General features: G+C 38.6%; 1 non-coding gene across 1 annotated transcript; it reads right to left on the bottom strand.

Moving 5' to 3' along the window:
* Positions 1-1,525: 1,525 nt before the first annotated feature.
* Positions 1,526-1,632, bottom strand: LOC141636576 (small nucleolar RNA R71). Its single transcript, XR_012541182.1, has one exon. It is a non-coding gene; the product is annotated as a small nucleolar RNA R71 (small nucleolar RNA).
* Positions 1,633-26,078: the final 24,446 nt, after the last annotated feature.

Raw genomic sequence — 26,078 nt, forward strand, 5'->3', positions numbered from 1 at the left:
TACGCCGGATTCGCATCGATTGTAATTCTTTCTCTTCCTTTATTAATAATTACTCTTTTGTTTGCTTTAATCTCTTATTTCGTTGCATTTAATCTTTGCCCTAATTTACTTTTATGCAATTTATTATTTATTTCATAATGTTTATTGCTGGGAATTTAATTGCTGTTAGTTTAATTAGCAACATGAGTAGCTAAACCCCTTTCATGTTGGGATTAGGGGATCTGCGTTAGAAATGTGACGATGTAGTAAATGAATTAGATGAATTAATTGTGAGATCCTGTCACCATAGCAATTTAATTGTATTTATTCGACTTAGTTGAGTGCACGCTTCTATGTCATCCTTTAATCTGGCTAAAATTAATCCTAGATCGAAAGATTGGACTAAATAGGCCTGCTATGAATAGTAGACTATCCTACTGAGAATGAAAGTTAAGTTAGTGGTAATTTAGGATAGGAAGTGGACCGAAAGGACCTTTCAGCATCCGTCTCGCATATAATTCGTTTGAATCATTTACAGCTGAGTCACTAGACTACCGTAGTGAACTGAATTCCCGACATGTCTCTTCTCTCTTGATAGTTTAAACATATTTCTCGCTTTTACTGCTCTTTACTTTATTTCTCTTCCTTCAAACCTCGTAGTTTAGCAACCAATTCAACAACCCCCATTTGTTACCTTAGGATTCGAATTAGGCAACTGATAATTGCACCGCCTCCCTGTGGATTCGATACTCGACTGCCTCTACTACATTTTAGTTGAGACCGTTAGGTTTTATCTTTGACAGGGTACACGATAGCCGTGTCAAATTTTGGCGTCTTTGCCGGGGAGGCAATTGTTTAAATTATTAGTTGTTTTATTTTTAGTCTTCCTTTTAGTTTAAGGGGCATCCGTTCCTTAATCTATTCTTATATTCTATTTGTAGTTTCTTCTTATGCGCAGGTCACAGGGTGGTGAACTACTACCGATCAATCCTGAGATTGAGAAGACTTTGCGTGAGTTGAGGCGATCATCTAGGATATTTCCGACAGAGGAAGAGCTGAGTACTCTGTCTAGTTACTACGAGAACGCTCTGTTTGAGGAGGATCCACCTTCATCTCCTATTTCTAATTCATTAGCTGAGACCGTCACTTCTCCGGACTTTCTAGAAATAGCCGAAGAAGCAACTATTGCCAGTCACTCTGAGCCGACAGCTGCGAATCTCTATAAGGGATTTACATTACCTGGGGAGGCAAGAAAATTCGAGCCGAAGCCGTCCTATATCAATTTGGTTGAGAGAAACCAATTCGGGGGAGCTGCAAATGAAGATGCAGCCAAGCATATGGAGACTTTCATTGATTATTGTTGTTCTATACCCCCACCAGCTGGCATGCCCCGGATCAGATAAAAGAAACCATGTTTATTTTCTCACTCCGCGATGCTGCAAGGGAGTGGTATAGGGATTTGGACCGAGCTGTTCATGGGATAACTGACTGGAATTCGCTGGCTCTGGCGTTTTACAAGAAGTACTTCTCTGCCTCGAAGACTAATGCCATTAGAGCTCAGATCACGAGCTTTAAACAGGGTCCTGACGATAACTTTCATGAAGCATGGGTCCGTTTCAAGAAGCTGATGCGAACTATTCCGCACCATGGGTTCGAAAAGTGGAGTCTATGCAATCGCCTATAACGGGTCAGTATGACGATCGAGGGCTATCTTGGATGTCTTTTGATTAGTGGGCTGATTTGCTGAGAATATGGGAGAGACTAAGGGGTGGAAGATCAATGATGACTTAGCCACCCATAAAGCTGAGTATGGGAATTCCAGAGGGAATCAAAGGAGGAGTGTTGAATCCTCTTCTGTAGCTGCATTAGAGGCTCTCACGGCGAGATTCGATAAGTATGAGTTGGGAGGAGCCTCGAAAGGAGGAATCTACCATGTGAATGCTGTTTCAGACGGTCCTTTCGTCTGTAAGAGATGTGGAGGAGAGGGACATGTTTCAGATAATTGTCCACATTCTTATGAGTCTTGTGCTGCCTTTCAACATTACAGGCAGACAAACACCTATTATGAGCCGAACATCCACCCCAATTTGAGGTGGAGTAGTCAAAATGTGCTCAATCCTACTCCTCCTCCGCACCAGCAGCAGCCGTATGTCCCTCCACACAAGAATCAACAAGGCTTTCAGAAGCCTCCTTCTTTCACTCCTTCTAATCAAGGTGCATCATCTTCCGGTGGGGTGAGTGAAATAAGTGAGATAAAGTCTATGTTGTAATCCATTACAAAGGCTTTGGTGAGTGATCGAAGAAAGATGCGTCCATTAAGGCACTTGAAACTCAAGTTGCCCAACTAGCCGCGAATCAATCCTCGAGAAAGCAGGGTCATTTACCGACTCAAAATGAGAAGAATCCACATGAGACGGTAAATCTGATAAATTTGAGAAGAGGTCTTTCTTATGAGGGACCGGAAGTGATGAAATCAAACCCGAGGAAGGCTAAAACTGATGGTGAACAGTGTTCTGTCGAAGAAAATAAGCTCACGGCAAAGCAAGTGCTCGATCGACTAATTACAGGTGGTCGATCGAGCAGAACTGGAGACGAAAGTGCTCGATCGAGTGGTTTTTCCACTCGATCGAGTGAACAGGAATAGCAGACTGGTCGATCGAGTAGTTTTTCTACTCGATTGAGTGAAGCAGAAAATGGAGTTGCTCGATCGAGTGAAAATTTCACTCGATCGACTGATATTGATGAGGAAACTGCTCGATTAGATGAGGAATTTGGTCGATCGAGTAGTTTTGATGACGGGAAGCTTGTTCGAGAGCCTGCTAGTGCTCGTTTAAGCGAGGAATCACCGGAAAGACCTCGTTCGAGAGGTAAGAAGCGTCCAAAGGATACAGAACTTGCACCGGAAGATACATTGGAAGCGAGAATCAAGGGATTCGAGATACCCATCACGGTTCCCTTCCCGAGACGGCTGCACAATACTAAAGCTAATCAACAATTCGGCAAATTTGTCGAACTTCTGAAAAGCTTGGAAGTCACTGTGCCGTTCACTGAATTGCTGACAAAGGTACCCTCTTATCTTAAGTTTATGAAAGAAATTTTATCGCGTAAGAGGACTATTAGTGATAGTGAGACCGTAGCTTTGACTGAGGTGGGGTCAGTCCTATTTCAAAATAAGCTACCTCCTAAGCAGTCAGATCCGGGTAGTTTTTCGATCCCTTGTCATATCGGTATCCATTTGATTGATAACACGTTATGCGATCTAGGCGCTAGCGTGAGTGTCTTACCATTGTCTCTAGCTAAGAGATTTGGTTTGACAAAGCTGAGTTGTACCAACATGACTGTCCAGATGGCCGACCGTAGTTTATCACAGCCATTAGGTGTAGTAGAAGACGTACCTGTTCAGATCGGGAAGTTCTTTATTCCCGTTGATTTTGTTGTCTTAGACATCCCCGAAGATGCACACACCCCTATCATTTTAGGGAGACCATTTTTGTCTACTGCCCGTGCAGTTATAGATGTCGGGGGAAAGACTTTGACTTTTCAGGTAGGGGACGAGGAGCTGATTTTTCATCAGTCTAAGTTCCGGAGAGCTCCCATGCAAGCCCAGCCTTGCAATGCTCTCTCTTTTATTGATCCCATTATTGACACTCCAGATGAAAATTTGGAGAATTGTGCTGCTATTGTTACCCCTCCGCCTCGAGATGAGAGCAAAAAGGAGGAAAGTTCGTCTGTTTTCCTTGCTGCAGGTACAGATGAAAGCAATAAAGGAGCTGTCAAAGGAAATGGTGCAATTAAAGCCGATCAGATTGAGATGATGACGCTACAGCTGGTGATAAAGGAGTAAGGACGAGGAAGGTTCGTGCTTACGTGGATGTGAACTACTCCCCTCCTACCGTTTTAAATGATTCAAATTCATGCTCATGGAAGTTGAAGGGGACAGTCAATGTTGCTGAGATGACGTCCTCCAGTCAGGAGCCCACCAAGGGGCTACTGAATTGCATTGGGAATTGAGCGGGGAAATGCCCCGTGTAACACTTTGTAATAGATAATTTTTGAACTTTTCGTTTAATTGTTTCATTGCTTTTAATTAGGACAATTAGTTTTAGACAGTTTTTAGCGTAGATTTAAGACTATAGACTGTTCTTACGCGTGTTTGGTATTTTGGGAAATTTTTGCATGTGTTTTTATGCAGGTTTTGTTGGGGTTGGTGTCCTTAACAGTTAGTGCAAGGACTTATAAACCTCTAAAAGGATCAAAGGGCATACTTTTGGTATTATTATCAGTTGATCCACGTTTATCAATAACGGTTGGCTTGCTAGATAAGTTTGACGTTATTGTCATACAGATGGCGGTGATCAACGGTCCCTAAAAGTCACACCTATAGGATACGTTTGAGAGATGTGACGGTATGAAAATACAATCATGTAGATGCCAAATTTGACTAACCAAATTAGTTCGAGTTATTTGACTAATATTTAGTCAAAATGTGATGTTGAGATATTATATTTAATACGGATTAAATATCATGGGCTAAGGCGAATTAACCAGTTAATTCGTAAAATAAAATATAAGCGATTTATATTTAATTAAATGTATATTGAATATAATTATACAATACTGTTTTGTCGGACACGTATTAATAATTCAGCTAACCCGTATTATTAGCTGATGCCTTAATTTCCGATAACCGATAACAGTTTATAATACAAACCCGTCATATACATTTTAGCATTTTGGCGAATCGACTTGAGCTAAAATTAAGAGGAAGTGAAAGCCCACTTCCCCATGCAAACCGTCGGTCCAGTGAACAAACAAAAGGAGAGACTCCCTCTCCTTTTGACCTAGACAATTCATTTTGACGAAAACTAGGGTTTTGGAGATATTTTCTCTCAAACTCGATCTCACATCTCGAAAACCTCACAACAAGTTCTCCCAATATTGCAAGGCAATCGGAGAACACGTTCTAGCACAAGGGCATATCTCGGACAAGTCTTGGGTGCAACAATTAGGAGGGAATCTCGTTTGATTTCTGTTCTTTACGCCGTGCATCAAAGGACCCGAGGTTATTTCTTGTTCTTTATCGTTTCTATTGTATTTATGTTTTATGACCATAATCACATGTTTAAATTTACGTTATAGTCCTAAATTTAAAGGGTATTATACGGATGTATACCCACAAGTGGTATCAGAGCGAGGCCACGTAAATTTTCTATGTGTTTTTCATAAAACGTTTTGAGACGATCATGTTTTGTCTAGAAAACCGTTCGGCTGGAATTTTATTTCAGTTGTTTTCTGTTTTTTTTTAAACCGTGTCATGTTTACACACGGCTGATCTTTTGTTTTCGATTTGTTTTTACATATTGTTGTTTTATACGGAAATTATAACAATATGTCATGTCTTGGCAAATTATAAAATTGTTTTGATGTGTTTTTGATCAATTTTGCGAATGCTTTATTTCATCAAAACTGTTTTCACGAGGGTTTTAAGTTTTCAGAGACTTTTGCACTCGATCGACCACGTTTTTAATCGATCGAGTAGTTTTATGTCTAGTTTTTACTCGATCGAGTCCCTGTTGTACTCGATCGACCCCTTTCTTAACCCTACTGCTCGATCGAGTTGTCCTCGTACTCGATCGAGTAGTTTTGCTGATAAAGGTACTCGATCGACCACCAGTTTAGTCGATCGAGCACTTTCTGTTTGGCAACCTTCTCGATCGACTTGCGCTTGATCGATCGAGTTTTTTGTTCCTCGATCGAGCACTGTGTCCCGGATCGAGGGATTTCCCGCTTTTAACAGACTTTGAAAATTTATTCCTTTTGCTTTAAATTTTCTTTTGGCTAAAAAATGTACATTATACGGATATTGTACACTCGCTATGATTGTGAAACGGTTCACACACGTACCATTAAGTTATTTTAAAGCGCATTTAAAGTAACGGATTGTAATGGATTAAAATTAAATGATAGAAGCGGTTTTATCACATGAATTTTAATCATTAAAAGGTGGTTTGGATAAATTTAACATAATTACGGAATTATGTCACGAATGAATTTGTTTTTAGTTGATGCATTTTTATTTATCGTTTATCTTGAATGCCGTGAATATATTTTTTTTTACGTATTTATTTTTTGCAAACGGTTGTAACTTAGTGTGGCCTTAGTAGAACGTGTTACCGTAATGATGGAACACGGTCTTGGTTGTATTTTGAGATCTCGTATCTCCGTTTTGGATTTTTCACTTGTAATTACAGTTTTTAATTAGAATGTAAATAGGTTTTTTTTTTTTTTGTAATTTTAAATTGCAATTTTTGAGAAGACCAAAGATGGAGACCGGATGCTCACTCCCGCTACTTGGATCAAGATGGAACATCAAGACAAGCTTCTCGGGTCCAACGGTGGATTCCAAAGTTGTTTTATGTTTTGTTTTACTAGGATAGGCCACACTAGGAATTTTTATTTACGTATTGCATTCATTTTTATTTTTAGTAACGATAATATGCATCATTTTCCGCCTAAAAACCAAACCACCTAATAATTGCATGAAAACTGACACATATAGAGGTCACGAGTTAGTTTTCATTGACATTCTCATGTCACACGTTTTAAAGCCATCATCCAAATAAATTCATTCACGACAAACGCTAGTTATTCGTTCACTTAAAATGAATTATAATTTTGTTGATGGGATCTTCCTCGTATAAACAAAAATTGAGAACGGTCTTTATAGGTCAAACTCCAATGAGTCCCTTCTTCGTCGGTAGGCATAATATGACCCCTTCTACGTCGGGTAAGTTGGAACCGATTGACCTATTTTATCTCAACACTATGGTCACTCGTACGATCCTGTGATCATGGTGGACTATAGATAGGATTTACGGAAATCTATCGACCAAGAGTTCTTCCGAAAGAATTAGCTAAACAGTTGGCTTATCAATTTACAGAAATTGAGTCTTGGGATCACTTGTATCATTCTTGAGGGAGATCAATTATGCAAGTGCAAGAGTCTACATGTTTAAAATGAATTTTAAAATAGACTTAAATCACCTCGATGAGTTGCTTATTTCGTTTTGTTTTTCTTTCTTTTTCAAAGTAGATCACGTTTTTAAATCGCTAAACAACAAATGGCTGGTTCTACTGATAACCCAATGCCAAGTGCCACATTGGACCGTGAGTCCTGGCTTAGGATCTTCATGAATCGGATGAATCGGTCTACTCGATCAAGAATGATGGATCCAACTTCGCGGACGGGAGGCGGCATTACGGAATGCTGCTGCGGCGACGGGGAAGCTCAAATATCTATTAGAGCCCATCCCGGCAAACCCAGTCCCACGGCTTAGAGCTGCTGAAATCACCAAGTTTAATGATTTCGTATGGAAGCAAAAGCGATTAAAAAACGTACTCATTTTTGCAATGGAACCCAATTTGCCGAAACGCTTCATAGCCCATGGTGCAAACAAGATTTTCACCACGCTCACCAAGGAATTCTCGAAAGCACCGAGAATCGTGACTTATGAGCATACCACTCGCTTCTTTGATGCGAGACTCAGAAGGGCCAACCGTTAGCCCACACATTCTCAAATGATTGAGAATGTTGAGAAACCGGAGACCTTTAATTGTAACATCAGCGAGAACATTGTTATCGACCGCATACTTCACTCACTCCACGATGGTTATTCGCAATTTAGAGCGAATTACTATATGAATGATTTGAAGAAAACTCCCCATGAATCGCAGCTCCCTTCTCGTACAGACCGAGAAGGACATGAAGTCCAGTGGGAGCATGAAACAAGATGTTCTCGTTGTGTCAAATAAAGGAAAGGGTAAGGGCAAAGCTCAGGCAAACCTAGCAGTAGGTAAGGCGAAGTTCAAGAAGTCGGGCTCAGGTAAGAGTGGTCCTGGTGAGTCGAGTAACTCATCAGGTGCGACAAAGAGCAAGAAAGATAACATGGAATGCCATCACTGCCACATGACTGGGCATTGGAGACGCACATGTCCTGTTTATCATGAGGACTTAAAAGCGAGTCGTGTTAAACCCGTTGGTATGTCTTCTTCTTCTACTTTTATTCATATGATTGAGATTAACCACGCAAGTTACTTTAACTTGGGTACTTGATACTGGTTGTGGTTCTCATCTGTGTAATCATGTGCAGGGGCTCCGAAACATCGAACCCCTCGTAAAGGGTGAGGTGGACCTGCGTGTTGGGAATGGAGCAAGAGTAGCTGCCATCTCCAAGGGGACATATGTGATCCAGCTTCCTAGCGGATTTGAGTTATCATTATATGATTGCTATTATGTACCTAGTCTTTCCAAAAACATTATTTCAGTTTAAGCTTGATAAACTTGGTTTTTCATTTGTAATAGAAAATAATGCTTGCATTTTCTCATTACACGATATGATTTACTGCAAGGCGTCTCCATGAACGGAATTTATGTTTTAGATCGACACGGAAATATTACACGTAATGAATAAAAGGTTAAAGGTTGGTGACAAAGATCAAACGTATCTATGGCACTGCCGTATGGGACACATCAATGAGAAACGCGTAAAACAGCTCATCAAACATGGAGCTATCTCGGCCTTTGATTTTCAATCATTTGGCACGTGTGAATCATGTCTCATCGGTAAGATGACTCGTATTTCCTTCAAATGTGTTGGAATGCGCGCTGCTGACCTATTAGGACTCGTACACACGGATGTATGTGGCCCTATGTCAATCACCGCACGAGAAGGCTATAGATATTTCATCACTTTCACGGACGATTTGAGTAGATATGGCTATGTCTACTTAATGAAGCACAAAAGTGAATCCTTTGAGAAATTCAAGGAATACCAAAATAGGGTACAGAACCTATTAGGTAGAAAGATTAAAACACTACGTTCAGATCGTGGTGGCGAGTATCTTTCTCACGAGTTTGATCAACACCTCAAAGACTGTGGGATTGCCTTACAGTTAACTCCACCTGGAACACCTCAGCTGAATGGTGTGTCCGAACGGAGAAATCGGACACTACTTGATATGGTTCGATCCATGATGAGTCACACGATATTACCTGATTCATTATGGGGTTATGCTCTTATGTCAGCCGCTCTAATACTTAACCGAAGTCCGTCTAAAGCTGTTGACAAGACTCCATATGAATTATGGAAGGGAACGGTCCCTAACTTGTCCTTTATACGGGTTTGGGGCTGCGAGGCTTATGTCAAGTGGAGACACGAGGATAAGCTCGGCCCGCGATCGGTCAAGACATACTTTATAGGTTATCCTAAAGGAACACTTGGTCATTACTTCTATTCGCCAACCGAACAACGCGTTTTTGTTGCGGCTAGTGCGACATTCTTAGAGAAGGAATTTCTCGAGAATGCAAAGAGTGATAGAACCTTCGAGCTGTCGGAGGTTCCAAAACCAAATACCGAGCAACCATTGGAGGAACCTATTCCTTCAATCCCTATTGCGGTTAACATTCCTGAGGAACCTAGGAGGTCGGGAAGAGTCTCTATTCCTCCGGACAGATACATTGGTATGGTCGAGGAACATGACATAGATGACGTTCTACTCTTAACGAGTAGTGAACCCGCAACCTATAAAGGTGCCATGACCAGTTCTGACTCAAATCTATGGCTTGAGGCCATGCAATCCGAGATGGACTCCATGTATGAGAACAACGTGTGGGATCTTGTTGACTTACCTGCTAAGGTTCGTCCCCTTCAATGCAAATGGCTTTACAAGATAAAGCATTCTGTGGAAGGTCAACAAGATATCTACAAAGCACGACTAGTTGCTAAAGGTTTCACCCAAGTGCCAGGTTTGCACTACGATGAGATTTTTGCACCCGTAGTTATGCTGCGTTCCATTCGGATTATCTTAGCGATTGCCGCTTTTCATGACTATGAAATTTGGCAAATGGACGTGAAGACCGCCTTCTTAAACGGCTTTTTGGAGGAAGAGTTGTACATGGTACAACCCGAAGGTTTCATCGATCCAGTACATCCTAAGAAAGTGTGCAAGCTTAAGCGTTCCATTTATGGACTTAAGCAAGCATCAAGGAGTTGGAATCATCGCTTCGACCAAGTGATAAAAGACAATGGATTTACTCGATCGGTCGAGGAACCATGTCTATATATCAAGTCGAGTGGGAGCAAGATTGTCTTCCTAATATTGTATGTTGACGACATACTCCTGATTGGGAATGACATACCTCTCTTAACTTCGGTGAAAGTATGGTTGAAAAACCATTTCCAGATGAAAGATCTGGGAGAGGCACAAAGAATTCTAGGCATCCGTATCTATCGAGATAGATCACGACGGATGTTATCTCTCGATCGGAGTCTTACATAGACAAAGTCCTAGAGAGATTCAGTATGACTAACTCCAAGAAGGGGTTCCTTCCTATGGCTCCAGGGGTGCATTTGAGCAAGTCTCGTGCACCGAGACACCGGAAGAGAAAGAGCGCATGACACGGATTCCTTATGCTTCGGCTATAGGATCAATCATGTATGCCATGATATGCACACGTCCGGACGTGGCATATGCATTGAGTATGACAAGTCGATTCCAACAAAGATCCAGGTGAACCACATTGGTTGTCTGTCAAGAACATTCTTAAGTACCTACGGAGGACTAAAGATTGGGCATTGACTTATGGAGGCTCTCAAACGCTATGCGCAACCGGTTACGCAGATGCTAGCTTCCAAACGGATCGAGATGACTCAAATCTCGATCGATTCGTTTTTACTCTTAATGGCGCTGCAGTCACCGGAAGAGTTCGAAACAAATCTGTTATGAAAGAGATTCTACGACGAGTCCGAGTACTATGCCGCGTCCGAAGCTACAAAGGAAGCGATATGGATGCGTCAATTCTTACATGGGCTATCTGTAGTGCCCGGTTCGAATGACCCGATCACCATCTATTGCGACAATAGTGGTGCCATCTTCCAAGCTAAGGAGCCAAAGTCTAGCAACAAGTCTAGACATGTACAACGGAAAGCTCATCTAATCCGGGATTACGTGGAGCAAAAGGAAGTAGTGATAGAAAAGATTGCTACGATGATAACATAGCAGATCATCCTCTCACTAAAGCATTACGACAAGATAAGCATGAAGGGCACGTTAATTCCATGGGAATTAAACGTGTTCCTAAGTTGTAGTACTCTTTTATGGATCAGATTCATTCTCTCTTGTACTCTATACGACATCATCGTTTTGATATTTTATATATATATTTTGTTTGTCATGTGGATTTGTACGACAAATTTTGAACGCATACAAAGTGAACGAACGAACATTATATTTTTTCAGTCCTTAATTGCCCACATGAGCTGATAACTCTGGCAATTATTTTGTGACGTTGGTTGATGGTGGGTTCAACGAGCCATAAGTCAACCGGTTGACTGACCAATCACAGAGGCGATTTATACGGATATTTCGTAGGACACACTTGTGACATCAACGTGGAGTCCTAAATGTTTTATAACATTCGGTGCCCGGTCGTGGATAGGACCTCCATGGTGATCCTAAGAGTCGATTCTTTTGACTATCGACTGTCTCTTGAGACTACGGCAGATTTTGGGTGACTTTGGTTTCTTTCTCACGGTCATCCGTAACAGGGGGCCAAGTAGATTTTTTCTGGGTCATTTCATGTTGTGCTTAGATCGGAAGGAGTCGAGTTGAAGGAAATATTCAGCCTTTATCGGTACTCGATATTTCTCGGGGCCACTCGAGGAGTCAGAATCGAAATGCATGGCCATGCTCGGATACGGATTCGTTTTATCAGTTAAGTTACTCTCTAGTCGGGGAAACCACTCTAGATACAGATCGATTGTAAAAAACGACCTTTGTGGATCCAGATCTGCAAATTGTTTTACATTGAGTGGGAGAAATTTTAAATGAATATGAGAATCGGTTATCGCACATACACTTGTACGGACAAGTGGGAGTTTGTTGGAGCTTGTGTCCTCCAGTTAGTGCGGATAACGTCATTGCACATACACTTGTACGGACAAGTGGGAGCTTGTTGGGGTTAGTGTCCTTAACGGTTAGTGCAAGGACTTATAAACCTCTAAAAGGATCAAAGGGCATACTTTTGGTATTATTATCAGTTGATCCACGTTTATCAATAACGGTTGGCTTGCTAGATAAGTTTGACGTTATTGTCATACAGATGGCGGTGATCAACTGGTCCCTAAAAGTCACACCTATAGGATACGTTCGAGAGATGTGACGGTATGAAAATACAATCATGTAGATGCCAAATTTGACTAACCATTAGTTCGAGTTATTTGACTAATATTTAGTCAAAATGTGATGTTGAGATATTATATTTAATACGGATTAAATATCATGGGCTAAGGCGAATTAACTAGTTAATTCGTAAAATTAAATATAAGCGATTGATATTTAATTAAATGTATATTGAATATAATTATACAATCTTTTGTTTTGTCGGACACGTATTAATAATTCAAATAACCCGTATTATTAGCTGATGCCTTAATTTCCGATAACCGATAACAGTTTATAATACAAACCCGTCATATACATTTTAGCATTTTGGCGAACTGGACTTCGAGCTAAAATTAAGAGGAAGTGGAAGCCCACTTCCCCATGCAAACCGTCGGTCCAGCCGAACCAAACAAAAGGAGAGACTCCCACTCCTTTTGACCTAGACAATTCATTTTACAGAAAACTAGGGTTTTGGAGATATTTTCTCTCTGAAACTCAGATCTCACATCTCGAAAACCTCACAACAAGTTCTCCCAATATTGCAAGGCAATCGGAGAACACGTTCTAGCACAAGGGCATATCTCGGACAAGTCTTGGGTGCAACAATTAGGAGGGAATCTCGTTTGATTTCTGTTCTTTACGCCGTGCATCAAAGGACCCGAGGTTATTTCTTGTTCTTTATCGTTTCTATTGTATTTATGTTTTATGACCATAATCACATGCTTAAATTTACGTTATAGTCCTAAATTTAAAGGGTATTATACGGATGTATACCCACAGGTTTGGGGAAGTTTTACGCACTCTAAGGAAGAAATGACGAAATTAAAAGAGCTTACGCGAGAAAAGAGCTCGATCGAGTACTCTTTGTACTCGATCGAGTGAAAATTTGGTCGATCGAGCACTTTTATAGGTCGATCGAGTAAAGCAAAAAGGGGGACTTCTCGATCGAGTAGAATTCTACTCGATCGAGCGACTGGAGCATAAAAGTGCTCGATCAAGTGGTTTTAAACCACTCGATCGAGTGAAAATGAATAGGACGCAAGGAGTTTTCTACCTTAAACTCTTTCTTTTTGTTTTCTTATTCATTCATCCCCTATTTTTGTCATCCCAACCCTTATTGCGATCAAACTCACCCCAAATCCCCATATTTTCTTGCCCAATCTCCAATCCGCCACCTACAATCTCTTGTTTGCTAATTAATCTCTCATAACCCCTTATTTTCCCCTTGACTGGTGTCCATTTACACGGTTTTCGAAGAGGGTTAGGGTTTGCGGTTTTGAGATCGAAAAATCGCCTATTTCTCTTGTTCTTTGAAGATTAATTGCTTATTGTAGGTTCATTGCCATCAAGTAAGTGATTTCTATAACCTCTTTGCATTTTAATCTCGATTATTTCGAATTTTATGAGGAAAAATTGGTATTAGGGCTCGAAATCCCTGTTTAGTCGATTTTTTTCGACTTGATTGTGTTTGTATGCCCTTAATTATCTTGCTTGATGATCATAATTCCCCTCCCTCGTTGTTTTTGCATGCTTAATTCGAATTCTACATGAATTTCTGCGCTTTGGACTCAGGATAGTCGAAAATTTCGACTGTCAGACGGGTTTTTGCTGCTGTCATTTGTCTAAGCTAGCTTCCTTGTTGCGATAATGCTGCTGTTTGTAGAATGTTTAACATGCCTAACATGCTTCCATTCGAATGTGCGCAAATTTTTGCGATTAGGGCTGCCTCAGTCGAATTTTCGACTGACAGACGGGTTCACATGCTCCTTTGCCATACTTAACCTCAGTTGACACTCACATGCTCTTGTTGTTGACTGATATGCCCCACCCTTATTGCCATTTACATCCTGCTATTCAAAATATTTTGAGGATTGTTGGGTCTTATGTGCTGTAAAGTCAATTTTTTCGACTTGTAGGGGACTCATATGCTGCCACATGCTGGTTTTACGTGCTGTTTTAGCCACGGTTAGCAGTTGTTTTCTTATCATACCCCTTGCTTTGCTTACAGGATGGAGTCTAGTTCTCTCCCTTCTACCAGCTCCACCTCTAGTCCGTCTTTGAGTGAGACAAAGGCCCCTGTTGTTGCCACGCGCTCCGCGTTAGTCACCACTGCAGCCCCAGTGTTTCTAGTTTCAGCTGCAGGGACAGTTTTTGCTCCAGCTAGCTCAGTTCAGGCTGCCACTTCCTCTACGGTCACCACCACAGCTAGCACTGCTGCTAGTTCTTCTTCAATGGTGACCACATCAACCCCTACTCCTACACCAGCCACTGCTTCTACTCCTGTGGCAGACTACTTCGCGATCGCAATGCTTTTAGAGCAGCCCTGGTCCCACACACCGTCTCTGGACGGGCTACTACTTCGGGTTCCAGAGGTCGGGGTCGTAGACAGTCTCGTTCTACGCCAGCTCCAGTCACCTCTCATTCTGCTGCTTCTACTTCAGCTGCTGCCGCTTCTACTTCTGGCACGGTCACGGTCCGAGGTGACACTTCCCTCGACCCTCACCCAGACTACCCACAGGTACATTTTGTTAACGCTTTACATCGCAAGAAATTTTATAACCTGCTAGGCTGTGTACATGTTCCTTCCCGATTTCTAGAGGAATCGGCGCTTACGAGACTCGGCATTTACGAGTCGGTCCGCACTTTACTACGGGACACGGGGATGGCCGACTCATCACTATGAGGGGCCGTACCTTTTAGAGCCGAGCCTTGAGTTTCTCTCGCTCTTTTACCTTCTCCCCGGGCGCACGAGGCGACCCGATAGTCTTACAGTGTCTTTCCTCCTAAGTTGTTTAACCGGACTTTTCAGAGGACCTTAGGGGAGTTTGGTAAGTTACTTGACCTTTCCTCTACGGGCTTGATCGCCTCCCGAGGAAGGTTTACCATCGCCTTTGGCGATGTCCGCCCGCACCACTTTCGGGAGCGAAAGCTCCATCAGGTCCACCTACCCCCTATCCGTGTTTTCCTTAGACTGATGGGAAGCACTATCTTCGGCCGAAAGGAGCCGAACAACATGACCAACACCGAGCTCTCCATCCTGGGCGGTTACCTAAACATCGACTGCGAGGGTCCTTTCACCCTCAACATAGCTTACTTGACCACCCAGTACCTTCAGAGCTAGGGGCTGAAAGAGACGGGAACTATTGCCTGCGGTGGCATAGCCACCATTCTTGCCCGTTCTCTTTTTCCCGTTTGGTCTCGTGACTTGCAGTACCTCGCTGAAGAGAGGCTACTGAGTCTGGACGCCATGCTCTCTCAGCATTGGCTTACCCCAGACTACCAGACTTGGAAGATAGATGGCTCCTTGTCTGTTGACTTACCTTGTGAGACACTCCCCCGTCTTAAGCCCTTGCCCACTGTTGCAAAGGGCCACCGTCTCCCACCACTGCCTGACTTTCACCTTCCACTCCGACCTACTCCCATTGCACCCGCCGCCAAGAAGCGGCGACTTGAGACCGGAGAGGGGTCCACACCTTCAGGGAGTACCCAGCCTTCTACGGCTACTCCCGATCCGACCCCTACTCCCGCTACTACTACTACTCCTACTCCCACTCCCACTGACCAGACACAGATTGAGCCGGTCTTACCTGCTACTTTCGTACCACCTCCTCCTTTTGTGGCGTCCGCGGTCCTGGACCAAGGGGGCGCAGTTTACGGTTTGTTGCTTGAGGTTGCAGCGCGTCAGGCTCGTATGGAGAGGGACATGGCTCTTGCCTTATACCCTCTGTACGAGTACCACTTGCGGCGACACAGACCGATCCCGGAGGGTTGGCCACACCCTTCCTTCTTTCGGTACCCACCTGAGGGGTATCCAGTGTCCGAGGAGGAGGAGGAGGACGAGGACCCAGAGGTGGCAGTGGAGAGAGCCCGCGCTGAGGAGCGGAGGAGGAGAGAGGAGGAGAGAGATCCATAGTACAAGGCGGAGGTTGTCCGTGACAGCAGTGACGACGACGACGACGAGTAGCTACTGGTCTACTCACTTCCCCAGTTTTCTGGCTGGTTTGGGGATGTTCGTATTTTGTATGTATCTCTTACTCTTTTATTTTGTCTCCTTTATTTTATTGTTTTTATTTTGTTGGTTGTATATTCCCGTTCCCCTGTATATATCTGCTGGTGTATGCTGGAGGACAACGAGGGCGTTGTCCATTTTGGTTTGGGGAGGGTATTGCATCCTTTTGAGTCTGCATTTGCATTTGTTTTGCATTCACGTTTATTTTTCAGCTTTGCATTGTTGTTTATTCTCAAATAAAAAAAAATCAAAAAAAATTAATTAGAAAAATTTCAAAAATTCAAAAAAATTTCACGTTTATTTTTGCATATAGGTTGAGTCGGAACGGTAGATTCCCATGATGACAATGCACTATAACTTGTCATTTTGCTTGAGCCTTGCACTTTTATTGATAGTTATTAGCTTTGTCATACGCATAGTCTACGAGTTTCTGTTCAAATATAGTCCGATCGTTTAGACTTGACCTGATAAATTGGCAAACTACTTAAAAATTCTGAGATATTAGAGCCCATAACTGGTGACATTCATGACCATTTCATTAGGAATTTTGAGTAGTACTCCTTGCATAGCATGTTCGTCTATTTTGCACATTTATGACATTCAATTTCTCGTCAAATGCACATATTCGGGTTTGTGGTTGGTGTCACATGCAGGGAGGTGCTTGCAAATTTCCCTTTCTTTATATTTTTCACCCATTTAGCTCCACATTAGCCAAATTTGCCTTTTTGATCCATTAGCTACATCCCAAACTAAGCCTGCCTAGTCAAGCTAGTTAGTATGTTCTTTTGTGGTATATCTTTCCGTTGCAGTTTGGCCCATATTTCTCTGTTTTGGAGTTGGTGGAAATTGAGGAAAGAGGAATAAGAAAAGGAAAAAGAATTGAAAAAGAAAAAAAAAGAAAAAAAAACGTGAAAGTGAAAAGGAAAGAAAAAAAAAGAAAAAAAATGAAAAAGAAAGAGCTGGACGTGAATCAGGAAGAAAGAAGAAAAAAAAAGAGTTTGAAAAAGTTTGATTTATTTGATTTGGTTCATTCAAACGGTGTTAAAAAAGGGAATTTTGTGACCGTCTGAGTCCTCCATTCTTATTCTATATTTTTGAGGAGATTGTGTTTGAGTTTAGTGAGCTTTGTGCCAATTGAAGGGCACTTGTACTTAGTTTTTCAGTCAGTTGAGATTCGGATGGTTTCAATATGGTCCTGTTAGGAACTAGCTTGACGCTTTTACCTCCACATTTCCATAACATGTTTTGCCTTTTCTCACCTGAACCTCACTATTCCCAAATTATTTGTAAGCCCTCGGCTGTGACGGACATTATTAGTTGGAGTGTGTGCATTAGTACTTGAATTGTCTTTCATTTTTGTTGAATGTATGCTATGTAGGTCGCAGTTAGGTGAGTGACTGTCTTTTCTTCTCTCTTTTACATATAACATTCACCCTTTGCTTCATGAAAGAAGAGTGACCACGAGAGAGTCTGATTTTGTTGGTCTTGCAAGGTCGATAGGTTGGCTATATTTCTGAACAGCTTATAACTCGTTTGCGTATTGACTGCTTAGCTTTAACTGTTAGTTTTTGTTGCATTAAATTGGTTCAAGTAGTCAAGTTAAGCTAGCTCTGAGTTATCATTTCCGTTCCATTAGGTTGTGTATAGTTTTGAGTTTACTCGAGGGCGAGTGAAGGTTTGGTTTGGGGAGATTTGATACGTGCCTAATGTATAGTCTTTTTACCCTATTTCGGCACGTATTTCTATGCATTTTTATACTGTTTTTATGGTATTTTGCCCCGAATTGGCTACTTTGGTTCGTTTTGTCCATTTTGTAGAAATGAACGCGAAAGTAGTGGAATCGTACTCTTTTTCGTCCTTTTTGCATGCATTTAGAGGAGACGGGATTTTCCAGAGTGAGATACGGTGTTTGGAAGCGTCATGGCACGGATTACGAGGCATTAAGGCGCGAACTTGAGCTGAAATGAAGTCAAAGTACTCGATCGAGCTGTTTTACCACTCGATCGAGTGGTTTCTGCATCCCAAAATGGTCGATCGAGCACTTTATACTCGATCCTTAACTTGCGGAAAGACCATCTACTCGATCGAGTAACTTTCTGGTCGATCGAGTAGATTTGGTTGAGGTTTTGCTCGATCGAGTGGTTTTAATCCACTCGATCGAGTGGTTTCGCTGATCATGGGCTTTAAACAGCCCGTGTGTTATTTATTTTCGTAAAACTCATTTACTTTGCTATTTAAGCCTACATTAGTTAGGTTATTAGCATTAGTTTTTACTTACTACTTAGCATCTATCAAAACTTTTACTGCGTACTTCATTCTTCTCTACTGTAACTTTATTTCGGGATTGCTTTCGCTTGGAATTTGTGTTCTTTACGCCAGATTCGCATCGATTGTAATTCTTTCTCTTCCTTTATTAATAATTACTCTTTTGTTTGCTTTAATCTCTTGTTTTGTTGCATTTAATCTTTGCCCTAATTTACTTTTATGCAATTTATTATTTATTTCATAATGTTTATTGCTGGGAATTTAATTGCTGTTAGTTTAATTAGCGACATGAGTAGCTAAACCCCTTTCATGTTGGGATTAGGGGATCTGCGGTAGAAATGTGACGATGTAGTAAATGAATTAGATGAATTAATTGTGAGATCCTGTCACCATAGCAATTTAATTGTATTTATTCGACTTAGTTGAGTGCACGCTTCTATGTCGTCCTTTAATCTGGCTAAAATTAATCCTAGATCGAAAGATTGGACTAAATAGGCTCGCTATGAACAAAAGAGACTACCCTACGAGAATGAAAGTTAAGTTAGTGGTAATTTAGGATAGGAAGTGGACCGAAAGGACCTTTCAAAGATCCGTCTCGCATATAATTAAATCCCGAATCATTTACAGCTGAGTCACTAGACTACCGTAGTGAACCGAATTCCCGACATGTCCCTTCTCTCTTGATAGTTTAAACTTATTTCTCGCTTTTACTGCTCTTTACTTTATTTCTCTTCCTTCAAACCTCGTAGTTTAGCAACCAATTCAACAACCCCCATTTGTTACCTTAGGATTAGAATTAGGCAACTGATAATTGCACCGCCTCCCTGTGGATTCGATACTCGACTGCCTCTACTACATTTTAGTTGAGACCGTTAGGTTTTATCTTTGACAGGGTACACGATAGCCGTGTCACAAAATAACATGTATCTCAATTATATATGTAGCCTGTTTGGAGGATTTTTATTACATCTCTAAACAATAAAAAATTATTTTTGCCTATCTACCATTAAGACTGATTGTTCCCTTTGAATTTCATGTGAAATATATAATACAAAATCTAATTTTTTTAGATTTGAAATATAATTTTGAGTGAATTAACGGTCAAACTTTTCAATGTTTGACCTCCAAAAAATAAATTAGGAGTTTTGTGTGGATTGGAGGGAGTAGGATATTAGGATATTACTCTTAAACTGGATTAGTTTTAGATTAACTCTATTAAAATTATAACTCATTTTTGTTTATTTGAAATGTTATCTATTAACAAAATCAAGTCTCATTATCTGACATTTTTATTCTACTCTTTATTTATAATGACAAAATGAACAAATTTTCAGAAAAGAGTTTCAATTTTAAGAAAATGGCTTCAAATTACTAAATATATATGTACAATCGTTTCACTTCTTAACCAATATATATGAGTTTGACCTAATTTATTACACTAAGTAGTACTTTATATTCAACAAAACTCATATGGAATATCTCATAGTTAACCATTAACAACAAAAAAAAGGACTATTTCCACTTTGCTGCCTTGAGATTTGGCCTAATTTCACTTTAGTGCCCTGACGTTTACTTAATTCCCTGTTTGGAGGATTTTTCTTAGATCTCTAAACAATAAAAATTTGTTTCTGCCTATCTACCATTAAGACTAATTGTTCCCTTTGAATTTCATGTGAAATATATAATACGAAATCTAATTTTTTTAGATGTGAAATATATTTTTGAGTAAATTAACGGTCAAACTTTTCAAAGTTTGACCTCCAAAAAACAAATTAGGAGTTTTGTGTGGATTGGAGGGAGTAGGATATTAGGATACTACTCTTAAAGTGGATTAGTTTTAGATTAATTCTATTAAAATTATAACTCATTTTTGTTTATTTGAAATGTTATCTATTAACAAAATCAAGTCTCATTATCTGACATTTTTATTCTACTCTTTATTTATAATGACAAAATGAACAAATTTTCAGAAAAGAGTTTCAATTTTAAGAAAATGGCTTCAAATTACTAAATATATATGTACAATCGTTTCACTTCTTAACCAATATATATGAGTTTGACCTAATTTATTACACTAAGTAGTACTTTATATTCAACAAAACTCATATGGAATATCTCATAGTTAACCATTAACAAAAAAAAAGGACTATTTTCACTTTGTTGCCTTGAGATTTGGCCTAATTTCACTTTAGTGCCCTGACGTTTGCATAATTTCACTTTGGTGCCTTGAGGTTTGACTACTTCCCACTTTAGTGGCCTATACGGCTATACATAACATTTTTTGTATTTTATGCTCCCTTCATTCGTCTTTTATCTTCCCACTTCTCTAATATATGTGGGGAATATTTTATTGAAATGGGAATATAAAAGATGAATGGAGGGAGTACTAAAATAATATTTTGAATATAAAGCCATTTTTTTTTTTTGCAATATTATGTTGATTATACTATTTTTTATGCAGTTTAATATCCAATTTTGCACTTTATTTTACTTAAAATGTAACTAAGATAAACGTTGACTATTAAATGTTTTAGCTCAACAAAATGAAATTCTATTCAAAACTCAGGTTACCAAAGTGGGAAGTAGTCGAAACCTCAAGACACCAAAGTGCAATTATGCAAAACTCAGGGCACTAAAGTGGAAATAACCCAAACCTCAGGGACCAAAATTGAAATTTTCCAAAAAAAAACAATGAAAAACTACTATAAAAACTATCGCACTTTTAAATATACAATCAGTACATGACAAAGTAATAAGTCTAATAACCAGTCATACGCAAACCGCTGTAAATAATTAGGTGAATAAAACACATAGATGAATTTGAATTTAGAAAGTAAAAATGGATGTAACCGGATAATTTTTGTATATTTGGCATTTCAATACATGTTTAACGTCTATTATGGATTTGATATGAATTTGAAACCAATTTGAAGAAAAAATTCTGTGATATAATAATAGATTATATATAATTCTCACAATTTTTCTATATGTTAATCGTACACTGATTTATTAATAGTTAGCTGGTTCTTGGATTATTAGTCCCGCATAAAATCGTAATTATTGACTTTGTTCATTTGTATTTAATTTTTTGGCTCATTTGAAAAAATCAATACGAGATTCATTTAATATTTTTAAAATGGTAGCTCAAATTTTTTTTAATCTTATGTGAATATTAATGGTAATCTAATCATACACATTTGATAGGTTATAGAAAGTCAAAGTTAAAACTATTTCATGCCATTGTTGAAGAAGTTATTGTTTATTTCTAATATTGTCACTGTAAACATTTTTCTCTGCCAAATGCTAAGTAAATGTTAATCTTTATTTCTTTTTGCTATTATGACATCTTACTTTTTCCTGAAATATTTTTTTAAAAATAAAAATTAGTTTTTTTCCTAAGGTTTTTGTAAGACAATTACGGGTTTGGTTATAATGAACAACTCGAATCTTTTGTAAATCTTTTAAATATTCAAAAAAAAATTTAAATAAAATTATCTTTGTTATTACACGAGTTTCACTAAGTAGTTAAAATCGAACAACTTAAAATTTTGACAATATTTAATATTTGTAAGAAATTAGGATCTCTTTTTTTTTCTCACAAAGATTAATTGTATGTTTATAAAATATACAATTTGCACATTTTTATACGTTTATTATATGATATTTTTTTGCGTTATAAATATTTCTAAAATAAATATTCTTTATAAAGTTATTTTTCTATTATTATTTTAGTAAAGAATAATCGATAAATTATTAGATCCACTTCTATAGTATTATTTTTCTTATAAATTATTAGATTTACTTCTATTAGGATTACTTTCTCTTAAATTATTAAATCTACTTTAATTAGGATAATTTTTTCATAAATTATTAAGAGCAAAAAGTTAGATATGCACTTATTAGGATTTCTAGAAAAGTTGGACTCTCTAATATCGCTCGAAAAGTTTCTGCTTTATATATATGTACTAGATTTAATGCCCGTGCGATGCACGGGCCACTTGTAATATTATGTTCTATAAACGGTTGTTGAATTGCATTAAGAAAAAACACTACAAATATTAAGGCTCACTCATGTAAAGACTTAATTCAAACTTCACTAATATTTTTTCTGGGGATTTGTGTAATACTACGGATTTTCATAAGCTAGGTACTCGACCGAGTAGAGCCTACTCGGCCGAGTAGTGCTAATTGTGTATTCTATTTTGGTTCTGCCGAGGAATACTCGGCCGAGTATGATGAATACTCGACCGAGTAGAGGATACTCGGCCGAGTATACTCTTTACTCGACCGAGTATCCGGTCTGGCGAGTAATATTTCAGCGGTTTGATGCGGGAGTGTTTAGCGTTATTTAATATTAAGAATCAGTTTCTAAACGTCATTTCAACCCTAATCATTTTACGATTTCTCTAATCACTCCCTAATAATTCCCTAATCCTCCATTGTGTGTGTGCAATCGTCGTAGTTCTTGCATTCAATCCCTCATTCTACTGTTGGTAAGTCCTTGTTCTCCATGTCATTCATGTTCTTCTAGGGTTTGTCTTTATTCATGAATTGGGGGAAATGGGGTTTTACAGTTAGTGATTAGAATTATATGATTGTTGTTGTAGGTGACGATGTGGTAATTGTTATGCATTTGTATGGTTGATTGCAGCGTAAACGGATTGCGAAAAAGGTAGGTTTTCCCTACTCAGTTACTGTTAATTGATTTAAGACTGTGCTAGTGTTGTAATTGTTGTTATCTGCTGATCATCGGAGTATGGGTGTTGTGATGGCGGTGGTGATGTGGTTGTGTTGTGACGGTTGTGGTGTTGTGACAGCTGTGATGCTGTGTGTGCGATTGTGGTGGAGTCACTTGCGGGAGTGGCTTCACACCCTAGTTCGCCCTCCGTGGAACCCGTCACGAGACGGGATGTGCACATTAAGGGACAGGGATTGTTAGTCGCTCGTTGATAAGCTGCACTAGGTGGGGATGGACAATTTTCACTTTGCTGCCTTGAGATTTGGCCTAATTTCACTTTAGTGCCCTGACGTTTGCATAATTCCACTTTGGTGCCTTGAGGTTTGACTACTTCCCACTTTAGTGGCCTATACGGCTATACATAACATTTTTGTATTTTATGCTCCCTTCATTCATCTTCTATCTTCCCACTTCTCTAATATATGTGGGGAATATTTTATTGAAATGGGAATATAAAAGATGAATGGAGGGAGTACTAAAAGAATATTTTGAATATAAAGCCATTTTTTTTTTGCAATATTATGTTGATTATACTATTTTGTATGAAGTTTAATATCCAATTTTGCACTTTATTTTACTTAAAATGTAACTAAGATAAACGTTGACTATTAAATGTTTAGCTCAACAAAATGAAATTCTATTCAAAACTCAGGTTACCAAAGTGGGAAGTAGTCGAAACCTCAAGACACCAAAGTGCAATTATGCAAAACTCAGGGCACTAAAGTGGAAATAACCCAAACCTCAGGGACCAAAATTGAAATTTTCCAAAAAAAAAAAACTATGAAAAACTACTATAAAAACTATCGCACTTTTAAATATACCATCAGTACATGACAAAGTAATAAGTCTAATAACCACATACGCAAACCCGTGTAAATAATTAGGTGAATAAAACACATAGATGAATTGGAATTTAGAAAGTAAAAATGGATGTAACCGGATAATTTTTGTATATTTGGCATTTCAATACATGTTTAACGTCTATTATGGATTTGATATGAATTTGAAACCAATTTGAAGAAAAAATTCTGTGATATAATAATAGATTATATATAATTCTCACAATTTTTCTATATATTAATCGTACACTGATTTATTAATAGTTAGCTGGTTCTTGGATTATTAGTCCCGCATAAAATCGTAATTATTGACTTTGTTCATTTGTATTTAATTTTTTGGCTCATTTGAAAAAATCAATACGAGATTCATTTAATATTTTTAAAATGGTAGCTCAAATTTTTTTTAATCTTATGTGAATATTAATGGTAATCTAATCATACACATTTGATAGGTTATAGAAAGTCAAAGTTAAAACTATTTCATGCCATTGTTGAAGAAGTTATTGTTTATTTCTAATATTGTCACTGTAAACATTTTTCTCTGCCAAATGCTAAGTAAATGTTAATCTTTTTTTCTTTTTGCTATTATGACATCTTACTTTTTCTTGAAATATTTTTTTAAAAATAAAAAGTAGTTTTTTTCCTAAGGTTTTTGTAAGACAATTACGGGTTTGGTTATAATGAACAACTCGAATCTTTTGTAAATCTTTTAAATATTCAAAAAAAAATTTAAATAAAATTATCTTTGTTATTACACGAGTTTCACTAAGTAGTTAAAATCGAACAACTTAAAATTTTGACAATATTTAATATTTGTAAGAAATTAGGATCTCTTTTTTTTCTCACAAAGATTAATTGTATGTTTATAAAATATACAATTTGCACATTTTTATACGTTTATTATATGATTTTTTTTTGCGTTATAAATATTTCTAAAATAAATATTCTTTATAAAGTTATTTTTCTATTATTATTTTAGTAAAGAATAATCGATAAATTATTAGATCCACTTCTATAGTATTATTTTTCTTATAAATTATTAGATTTACTTCTATTAGGATTACTTTCTCTTAAATTATTAAATCTACTTTAATTAGGATAATTTTTTCATAAATTATTAAGAGCAAAAAGTTAGATATGCACTTATTAGGATTTCTAGAAAAGTTGGACTCTCTAATATCGCTCGAAAAGTTTCTCGCTTTATATATATGTACTAGATTTAATGTCAAAAGTACATGCACGGGCCACTTGTAATATTATGTTCTATAAACGGTTGTTGAATTACATTAAGAAAAAACACTACAAATATTAAGGCTCACTCATGTAAAGACTTAATTCAAACTTCACTAATATTTTTTCTGGGGATTTGTGTAATACTACGGATTTTCATAAGCTAGGTACTCGACCGAGTAGAGCCTACTCGGCCGAGTAGTGCTAATTGTGTATTTTGTTTTGGTTCTGCCGAGGAATACTCGGCCGAGTATGATGAATACTCGACCGAGTAGAGGATACTCGGCCGAGTATACTCTTTACTCGACCGAGTATCCTGGATGGCGAGTAATATTTCAAATGGTTTGATGCGGGAGTGTTTAGCGTTATTTAATATTAAGAATCAGTTTCTAAACGTCATTTCAACCTTAATCATTTTACGATTTCTCTAATCACTCCCTAATAATTCCCTAATCCTCCATTGTGTGTGTGCAATCGTCGTAGTTCTTGCATTCAATCCCTCATTCTACTGTTGGTAGGTCCTTGTTCTCCATGTCATTCATGTTCTTCTAGGGTTTGTCTTTATTCATGAATTGGGGGAAATGGGGTTTTACAGTTAGTGATTTGAATTTTATGATTGTTGTTGTAGGTGACGATGTGGTAATTGTTATGCATTTGTATGGTTGATTGCAGCGTAAGAGGATTGCGAAAAAGGTAAGGTTTCCCTACTCAGTTACTGTTAATTGATTTAAGATTGTGCTAGTGTTGTAATTGTTGTTATCTGCTGATCATCGGAGTATGGGTGTTGTGATGGCGG

The sequence above is a fragment of the Silene latifolia genome, chromosome Y (assembly GCF_048544455.1).
Source record: "Silene latifolia isolate original U9 population chromosome Y, ASM4854445v1, whole genome shotgun sequence".
Classification (NCBI taxonomy): domain Eukaryota; kingdom Viridiplantae; phylum Streptophyta; class Magnoliopsida; order Caryophyllales; family Caryophyllaceae; genus Silene; species Silene latifolia.